At 42.3% G+C, this 10,821-nt stretch overlaps 1 pseudogene; it reads right to left on the bottom strand.

Moving 5' to 3' along the window:
• Positions 1-8,036: 8,036 nt before the first annotated feature.
• Positions 8,037-10,070, bottom strand: LOC121017059 (TAR DNA-binding protein 43-like; annotated as a pseudogene).
• Between the last annotated feature and the right edge of the window lie 751 nt (positions 10,071-10,821).

Here is a 10,821-nt window from a genome sequence, read left to right as displayed (position 1 = left end):
ATATATATATATATATATATATATATATATATATATATAGCTAGGACCACCTTTGGTCCTAGTTCTGCATCTAACTAATTAGGAATAGTAGCTAATACATGACTGATCTCAACCACTGTTTTCTACAATATGAGCTTTTAGCCAAATCAAAATCCCATTCAAATAACATCTCTGCCACTTACTAAGCTCATCTTCAAAAGGGACATAAGAACACATATGGCACAGTGTTCTTCTGGAAAATAAATATCACAATGAAGGCATTCAGCTCTGTTTTAGAACACAGCTTATATTTAGTATATGTGAAGTCCACTTCTTTAGTTCCTCTTTGCTGTAAGAAATTTTCACTTTTTAAATCACTAGTTTTCTAAGTGGTAAGAAGTAGGAGAATTACATTTCTGCTACATAACAAGAATTAAAGGTTTGTGAGGAAGATAATGGAATCAATCCAATTCAATAAGATTTGCAGATTGCACTGAGGCTATCCTATCAGCTAAGTGAGAGGTAGCTGTCCTGTCTAGAAGACCAATTTCCATTTTAGTAAATGCATCCAATGCCCAGGTATTACAAGCCTTGATGGGAATATAACTGACATATTCATATTCTAAAGCTTGCCAGAAATCCTCTTCTAAATGGCCCAAGGGTAACAGAAATGCTTGTAAAAAATCATTGTCATTATACAAAGAAAACTTGATATTTTTAAATGAAAAAAATTAAGTTTATTCATTTATTTTGAAAGAGAGAGAGAGCATGAGCAGGAGAGGGGCAGAAAAAAGAGAGAGAGAGAGAGAATCCCACGCAGGCTCTGCACTCTCAGTGAGGAGCCTGACACGGGGCTTGAAACTATGAACTGTGAGATCATGACCTGAGCCGAAATCAAGAGTCAGTTGCCCAATGGACTGAGCCACCCAAGCATCACTAAGTGAAATTTAAAAAAAAAATTTTTTTTCAACGTTTATTTATTTTTGGGACAGAGAGAGACAGAGCATGAACGGGGGAGGGGCAGAGAGAGAGGGAGACACAGAATCGGAAACAGGCTCCAGGCTCTGAGCCTTCAGCCCAGAGCCCGACGCGGGGCTCGAACTCACGGACCGCGAGATCGTGACCTGGCTGAAGTCGGACGCTTAACCGACTGCGCCACCTAGGCGCCCCACTAAGTGAAATTTTTAAGTAAACATATTGAAGTAACTCACCGACTAGGTGGTAAACTTAAAATTCCAAAGTGTACACAAACTAAAAGCTAGTTTCTCATAATATTCTGATAAAGGTGTTAGTGACAAGGGCAAACATGCTGTTGAGCTCAGAGCTTAACACATAAGAGACAGACACTGTGTAATAACATAGACTCCATAAAGGCTAGTGAAAAATCTTTCACTTGTATCATGAGGTAACATTTACCTTTTTAGATATAGGAAATTCTAGCAACATGGGTTAATATACTAAGAAAACTTGCTAGAGACTAGTTATCATAAATTTCCAGACTGTTTTTACAATTGATAGGCATTTCCTTTGTGTCTTATTCTACTCAGGCTGCTAATAACAAAACACCATAGGCTAGCTGGCTTAAAAAACAGGAATTTCTTGGGGCACCAAGGTGTCTCAGTCGGTTGAGCACCTGAATCTTGATTTCGGCTCAGGTCATGATCTCGTGGTTCATGAGTTCTAGCCCCACATCAGACTCTGTGCTGACAGTGTGGACCCTGCTTGGGATTCTCTGTCTCCCTCTCTCTCTGTCCCTTCCCTGCTCGCTGTCTCTCCCTCAAATTAATTAATTAATTTAAAACAAACAAACAGGAATTTCTCACAGTTTTGGTGGCTCGGAAATCCAAGACCAAGGTGCTGGCCGATTCGGTTCACTGGGGAAGGTGGGCCTCCTGGCTTGCAGGACTTCTCTGTGTCCTCACTTGGCTGAAAGAGAAGGAACTCTGATCTCTTCCTCTTCTTCTAAGGACACTGATCCCATCACAGGGCCCCATCCTCATCATATCATCTAAACCTGATCACCCTTCCAAAGGGACCACCTCCAAATACCATCGCATTGGGGGTTAGGGTTTCAATAAAAGAACTTTGGGAGGATACAAGCACTCAGTCCATGACACCTGGTAGTATAAAAATCAAACACATCAATCTCTTAGTGGTGTCCACCACTATTTAGGTAATTAAAAATTAATAGGGGTAAAAAGAACAACCCCCAAACACTTTGATAAATTCAGCAAGACACTTCATCAATTTTGATTTCTGCTTGGCAATCCACATTATTTTAGCCTTCTATTTCACAATTTCCCACAACACTAAAAGAAAATGTCATTTGAATATCAAAGGAAAATCATTCAGGATGTCAGATTACAACATAAAAAAAATAAACATTTTAGGTTCCATTTCATTGTGTTGGTAACAGACATTGCACAAGTCAATGTTACTTAGAGAAACACTGTCATCTTCATAAATGCCATATTGTAACTTGGATTATTCAGAAAAAAATGCAGACAAACCATGAGCCCATCTTCAGGAATAAGGATCCATGAGGCTCCAGTAAAGGTCATACAAATAATTCATTTCGGGGAGCTTCTCTCTTAGCCCTTATTTTACCTCTCTCCATACCCTTCCTTCATAGACTTTCTCTGGCATACAACGTAATTCTAATAACCTGAGAGAATGAACCCAGGCAAATGAACATTTTATCTATTTCTAATAATCACTGGCCACACAATGTTCATGTACAAACACATGCACATCCAAGCATTTGCCTATCAAACACCCACCCCCCGTACTCACCATATATGCCCAGAAACACCTATGTGAAAAGGACAGTTAACATTTACAGTTAGTATATGGACCAGACACTATAATAAGCATTTTACAGGTATTTCATTAAAATGTTTTTTTAATGTTTATTTATTTTTGAGAGAGAGAACGAGCAAGCAGGGGAGGGGCAGAGCAAGAGGGAGACACAGAATCTGAAATAGGCACCAGGATCTTTTTTTTTTTTATGTTCATTTATTTTTGAGAGAGAGAGAGAGAGACAGAGTGTGAGCAGGGAAGGGGCAGACAGAGAGGGAGAAAGAGAATCCAAAGCAGGCTCCAGGCTCTGAGCTATCAACACAGAGCCTGGTGTGGGGCTTGAACTCATGAACCGTGAGATCATGAACTGAGCCAAAGTTGGTCACTTAACTGACTGAGCCACCCAGGCACCCCTAGGCACCAGGATCTTGAGCTGTCAGCACAGAGCCTGATGTGGGACTCGAACTTACCAATGCGATATCATGACCTGAACTGAATCAGATGCCCAACAAACTGAGCCACCCAGGTGCCCCTACATGTATTTCATTTAAAAGCTCATTTAATCCTCAGCTCTGTCTGATGGAAATAATTTCATTCATGACCTCTGCTGAAGAGACCACCATATTTTGCCCATGTAATCCCACCACCCATCAGGTCCAGGATACTGGAGAAGACATCTTCTTAGCTGAGGAGTATCTGTCCCAAACATGGGATAAAGTCTATCTTTAAGAAATTCATGTTGCCACTCATGGGAATACAAGTTAAATACAAAGAGTAAGGTAAATGGTAAAGTAAAATGTAAGATAATGAGAAAGCCAAGACACATGGGGGCATAACATTAAGTTGGAGTCCTAGAATGAAAAGCCATCAATCCCAATTGCTGGGGTACTTAAGCCACTGGATCCCAGAACCACCCTCAGGCTCCTGCTCTTTTCAGTTTGTTTGGCTCTTTCTGAAGTCCCATGCCTATATACTCATATAACAAGTTCCCTGACTGAGAAAATTTTGAGTTAGCCTCAACTCCTTAAAACTCAATTAGTCTAACCAGTACCACCTACCCTAAATCTTTGAAGATGGATCATATACCAAACATCCTCAAAAGTACTGGGACAATAGTGGGTTTTACCCCACAAATCATTCCCAGAGAACAAGGTCTGTTTGGTAGTTATCTTCAAGAGCATTAGATCTAATGGAAGTGACTGGTTATTCTCTATTTTCAATGAGAAACGAATGATTAAAAAAGGTAGGGGAGGGTTCCCATTGTAATAGGAGGAATTTCAATGAAATTTCCTTTAAAGTAATGGCTTTTTTTGTTTTACACTGGAAAGACAACAGAAGGAGTCCTCTCTGGATGAAAAAGACAACAAATCATTTTAGAGAAGCAGGAATTTTTAAAAATTGGAATTCAATGCACATGTCCCTCTCTGAGTCTCCCCATGCCATGACGGCTGCACCACGGTAACCAAGAATCACCTCATCAGCTCTGGCACCCCAGGGTCCCACGGAGCCATATGGAAAAGATGGTAGCCTGCAGGTGTTTACTACACATTGCCAGAGGAAACATCATGAAAAGCCCCAACAGCAGCGTTTAGAGTCCAAATACCTCAATTCAAAGTTTAACTCTACCTATTCTAAGTTTCTATGTTAGGATCTGTAAAGTGGAGAGGAGAATACTTTTATCAGATATTGTGAGGATTAATAACCATTACCATGCAGAAAAGCATCATGGGAGCTGTACATCCCTATAAATTCTTAATATTTGTGATAAGAAGAAATTTCTTACAGAATAATTAGTAGTGAAATTCACTTAGGAGTTAAGAACGTGGACTCTAGGATCACACAGACCTAACTTTGAGAGCTAACCTTCTAGATCACTAACCAGGTAATATTGGACAAGTTATTTCAATTCCAAATCTCAGTTAGCTGTAAAATGGGGTGAAATAGCAACTCACCTCATGAGCTGGTATGATATTAAGTAACAGGAGATCATGAGTATAAAGCATAAAGCCCTAAGATTCACACTCATTATGTATTGCAAATGTTAATAGTAGTAGCAGCCACATTAAGTGGTATTTCCAATACTATTTATAAACAGAGCATCATCCCAGATACAGAAACACTTTGGAATGCCCATTCCCAAGAAGTAACTAAAGAGCAGGAAACCTTGAATGTGATACTCATTTTTTATACCAACCAGCAAGTGGCATCACTTAGGTGCACCGTGTTCACTTCTCATGCTAATAGCAAAAGGAAATTCAATGTAGCTTCTCCAGCCACAAATATACAGTCGTCCTTTAGGAAGAATTTAGGACTGGTGAACCATAATGAGGAATTATATTCTCCTAACATCAGTGTTCAATTTATTGTTTCAAGTCTTCAGATATAACCTACAGACAAGGCTGAAATCTGGCAGGAAGAAAACACTTTTTGCTGTAATAAGCTAACACATCCTTAGAGCTGTCATTTTGACTCCTACTTAAATATTCTTTCATTTACCCAATCATTTAACATATATTTAATGGCATAGGATCAAACATTGGCTATTGACAGTAAGCAAGGCACATACGGCCCCTATCTTTTACAGCTCACAGCCCACTGAGTACACAGCTGAGATAACCAGCAATTACCATCCTGTGTGTGGAAGTTGTGTTAGGAGAAATCTGCTTTGTGGGTACCTGGAAAGGAAACCCTCCCCTATTCTCAAGGTAACAATTCCATAATACTCAAGACACTGAACTGGTCTCCTCTCCCTATTAAATTATGACTCTCAAAGAGAGAATCCAGCTTACTCGTCTTTATTTTCTCCATAGAAACAGAACTATTACTTTCCACAGGTACTTGCCTAGCATGTATCCAGCTGACTGGCCCACTCAACATCTATTCCAACCTCCTTGTACTTTTCTGCAAGACTGGAAAGTAAAAACATCCCCCAGCCACCCTTGTTCATCTGGCTATCAGTGTGACTTTGTATTTGCATGTAATTGGCACAACCGAAGAGTTGTTTTAGAAATGTGTTAAATGGAGATAAAAGTAGTCCTAGAACCATCCCTTAGTGGTGTAGACTTCAGCAGACACATGCAGCTGGAGCCAACAAATTCAGCAGTGACTTGCTGGGTTATGGCCGAGATGGAATGAAACTGGGGCCAGAATTTTGAATAGCAGCCCCCTGACCTCCTGGGATTATAACCGTGACAGGGCTAAAGCAATTTTGGCGGGACTCTTATTCTGCAGTCCTTCCCAGAGGCTCAGCCTAACCGCTGTTTCTCCAGCATTTAAACAATGTTATAGCCAACTAATTCCCTGTATGAAGTCCCTTTCCACCCAAACTAGCTGGAACCATTTCTGTTATCGGTAACGAAACCCCCATCTTCTGAACCAAATGGAATTTGTCAGAAATATATACCAGGCCCCACCGTCAGTAACATGAAGCACTAGAGCATAAGATGAAGCCACACAAGGTGTGTACGAATAGTAAGAAGGAGCACACCATGGCCAGACCTAACTACTTAAATAATTCTGCTTCAGATGGTTTGTGAATGTGTTGGTCTGTCAGTAATCTGGAGCCAGTCAAGGCCAATCAACGTGGTTCTATTGCAGGCTTAAACTGGCCTGCAACTAAGTGGACAATCTAACAAATTTAAGGATGTGTCGTGGTCTGCACAAAGGTCTAGAAAGAAGGAAGTCAAGAGCAGGCACACTGTAAAGAAGATGGGGACTTGACCAGCAGACAGGAGAAACTTCCCTTGGAAGGCTTGATTCTGTCGATTATAAAAACAATGAAACTCACCATGTAGGTTCTCTACCTAATTCCTTTGGGTCTGCTTACAAATTCATTATAGATTTTTAAAAATACCTAGCTAGTTGCCAATCATGTGGTGATTACTTTGCACCCACATACTCATTTTCTTCTCTCACCCACTCTTTCTAGATCCATTTTATAGGCGAAAGCCTGCAGCTCATGAAGGTAATTGATATACCCCAAGTCTTATAGACACTGGTTGGCAAAGCAGGGATTCTCTGGCTCTGTGACACCAAAATCAAATTCCTGAATGACAAGTTACATCATGCTGCCCCCTGCAAAGAAATTCCTTCCAGGGAGAGAATGCAGTGACCAATTGCCATTAGTATTCATGTCCTCTTGCCAAGCATAGTCTCTGTGAAATAAACAATTGTATCTGGCTGTACAACAGTCTCTTTTGAGTTGAGATAACCTGATTTTTCAGACCCCATCGACTCCCTCAAATCTGATACACCAGTGAGGTAAATTGGAGGAATTGACCAACTCAAGAACAGGCTCAGAACATGCTGGACCCACCAAAATGCTGCCATCCTTGGGCTCCCAGCCTGGATAGCCTCTTTTGTAGCTGCACACTGAAGAAAAAGTTCCCACTTAGACTGAGCAGATGTACAGGGCTGCCTCTGCCAGCAAAATAGTGGCAGGAACAAACTGCACATTGTCTTTGTTTCATGTTCACCAGGTATAAATATGAAACAATGTTAGAGCATGGGAGGAAAACACAAGGGGCCTCCAGACATAGACCAAACACACATCTGGTGTTTACATGAAAGCATGCAGGGAGGATGTGCAGTTTCAACGACTGCTAGGCAATGACAGTGGGTCCTTTCCCTCACTGGCTCCTGGGAGACCATGGGGCTCTGGATCTCACAGTGCTATGGCATTACATAGCCTTGAGACCAGAACATCACTGACGTTTCAGCAGTTACCCCATTCACTTTCCCAAGGCTTACAATACATTCTCTAGAAATAACTCCACACTCTATGTATATCCTTTCTTTTCAAAAGCCATAACCCCTATTTCTCTTTCTCCTCCCTCTGTCATCAGGAGGCTGCTGTGGTTTAGGGGGAGGCTCTTGGGTGTTCACCATGGCATGCCATGTCACCATGGCATGACACAGATTTCTGAGCTATTTCGGTAGGAGGCTTGTCCCATGTTGTCCTCACATGAAAGATTTTCAAAGGTTGTAGAATTCCACAGCTCAGTCTTATCTTGACTAGTCCCTAAAGTGCAGGTTTAAACAACAACAGGGAGTATTAGCAGCTGTTTTCATGATGTAATTTCAGGATCAACAAGAAGGCCTCTCCCACACTCATAAAATTATATCTCCATTTGGCTAATGAGGCCTAAAAATTCACAGATTTATTCTTTTAAGCTGTGGCTTCCTGCACTTACCACATTTCAAATACCCCTAGGAAACCAGTATATTAACCTTTTTCAGTCATTAACATCCTACTGAGCTTAGTTTCTCATAAGTTCCACCTACAGGAAGGTTTTAAAAAGTAGGACCAGAAAGGGGAGCCTCAGAATATGAGGCTTTAAGACACAGAAGGGATGGGGGTGGGAGGTGGAGAATGGTCTCTGCCTTTCTGGAGCTCAGCTCTAGGAGGGGTGGGGAAGGGAAGAGTCAAATGCATGGTTTACAGTCACTCCCTCCACGACTCCCCCACCTTCCTGTGTTCTATATGCTATCTGAATAACCTATGTTATATTTTTCAAACTAAAATAAGGAGTTCAAGTTGAGCTTCCACTGAAAACTCAGTACTAGAAAAGAAAAAAAAAAGATGTGGTATATATCTACAATGGAGTATTACTTGGCCATCAGAGAGAATGAAATCTTGCCATTTGCAAATATGTGGATGGAACTAGAGGATATTATGCTAGGTGAAATTAGTCAGAGAAAGACAAATATCATATGACTTCACTCATATCAGGACTTGAAGATACAAAACAGATTAACACAAGGGAACGGAAGCAAAAATAATATAGAAACAGGAGGACAAAATATAAGAGACTCTTAAATATGGAGAACAAACAGAGGGTTACTGGAGGGGGTGTGGGAGGCGCAGTGGGCTGAAACATTAAAGGGCATTAAGGAATCTACTCCTGAAATCATTGTTGCACTATATGCTAACTAATTTGGAGGTAAATTTAAAAATATATAAAAATTAGAAAAAAAAAAGATAGAGAGACAGGGTAACTTGATCCTCTGCAAATGTAACAAAGGCAAAGTCCTGGAACAATTTGCGAATGAAGCCATCTACCACTTCTCAGTCCTGGCAAAAGAACTGCTGCAGCTTATAGGCAGTCATGTCCCTCTGTAAGACACCCGACAAACGCCTTCCTGCTTCTCAAAAGCTCATCTGGGCTTCGATGAGATTCAGGAAGTTTGCAGTCACACCATCGTTCCTTGATCGTATGTCTCTACAGGTGACATGACTTTCACCTGGGTTTCCTGTTCCATAAAACAAACACAGCCAAACCCCTTTGAAGGACTAGTGTGAATATCTCTCCTGACCTGAACCATAAAACCTCTCCAAAGCCACCAAAATATTCTTTCAGATCCTGTTTGGTTGTTTTCCACGGGAGACCCAACACTCTTAAATCGGACGTTTTCTGGATGGCTCTCTTCACTTTCACCGCTGAAGAAGCAGGCATCTGTCTCGTCCCTTTTTCTTTGGCTATCTTTGGGATAAGTTGACGACAGGTACCAGATTCCCCCAGCCAGCATCAGGGATGTGCAGAATGTCTTTGACCAGCCGGACGCCTCTCATACACTGAGACGCTAGATTCCGATAGTGCAGTCCACGTGCTCCCAACAAACTGGGCTGTCACTGTGGACAGCAGCACTGTCCCATCGTCTTCCGATGGTATTTCAATGAGCTCATTATTCTCATCTTTGGTCACCCGAGTACATTCAGACACCTGCTCTTATTTCTCCACTAGGCCGCTGCTAGGAAGCCTGACAGGGAACCCGAAGCAGCGAGGGATCCAGGAGCAGCCCAGCTACCGCTTCGCTCCCACGAAATGGCCACCTTGTAACTCTTTACAGAAGAGGAAAAAACACCACCGTGACCGCCACCATTTAATAACCTTGCTCTAAGTGTGGAGAAAGCAACCACCCGTCCCCAAAAGGAAACTTCGGCAGGCTACACGTATAGGACATATGGAGCCTATACTTGCAAGTGCTTACTTACGTGGGAACATGGAAGGGTCACCTGAGTCCCTGATGGCCCAGATGGGGTTCTTTGGAGGTGTCTGAATGAGTTTTCTTGTGTGCTCCCTTAGAGAAAGCTAGCCGTGAGACGACGCGGCCAGAAACTAGGAAGCCCTTTGGTTCCATCAGCGAAGCCCCGACCTTTGGGGAGGAACGGACGCTCACGGAGATATCCCGGGCCACATTTGGTTTGTGGGTTGCTGCAGCTTTTGGCTTCTTTGCACCAAATTGGCTGTGTTCTCATTGGGAATGGAAAACACCTGCGCGATGGGATCCATCCACGGCAATGCCCTCATGTGATTGGATTTGTTTTTACAAAAGGGGGAGATTTGACCATTGGGTCTTTCGTGTCCTCTCCACAAATAGGAGTGAAACAAAGTCTGATGTTGGTTTGCATCTTGTTTGTGGATCTATGGCCACAGGTGTTATCCATGTGAGATGTTTTCTCTACCTCTGGATGCTATTGCTAACACCAATTTGTAAACAAGCTCCGTTAATGTGTTTCAAGGCAAGCTCTTGTAAACATTGGGCATTCTAACACTCGGGAGGATCAGAACAAACCTAAATGTGTTTCACATTCACGTGAACGGGGTGTGTGTGTGTGTGTGTGTGTGTGTGTGTGTGTGTGTGTGTGTGAAATTTTCTACATTCAGAGTTTTATGTTACTCCAATAAGAAAGTTGCCTCACAGGAAGGGACACAATTGATGGCCCAGAGAGAGAAAGAGAGATAAAAATTGAATACACCTGCCCTCCCCGCTACACCCACACCCACATCCACACCCACACACCCTTTCCCAATAGTCAGAAGAATGAGGAAGAGGAGGAAGGCAGGCAGATGCTAGTGATTCTAAACCCACCCCTCCCCCTCCCTAAGCACAAGCGCCAGAATTGGTGCCCACCCCATGGCCTGCTCCTTCACGTCTTCCACAGGGCTGAAAGCAAACAGAAACAAAGCCACTTTAGCAGGAGGGAAAGACAGACGGAGATGGGAGATGGGAGATGGGAGATGGGAGATGGGAGATGGGAGA

This window comes from Herpailurus yagouaroundi, unplaced genomic scaffold, assembly GCF_014898765.1.
Source record: "Herpailurus yagouaroundi ecotype Mexico unplaced genomic scaffold, PumYag 215, whole genome shotgun sequence".
Lineage (NCBI taxonomy): Eukaryota > Metazoa > Chordata > Mammalia > Carnivora > Felidae > Herpailurus > Herpailurus yagouaroundi.
The sequence above is the reverse complement of the archived record's forward strand: the minus strand, read 5'-3'. Positions and strand labels throughout refer to the sequence as shown.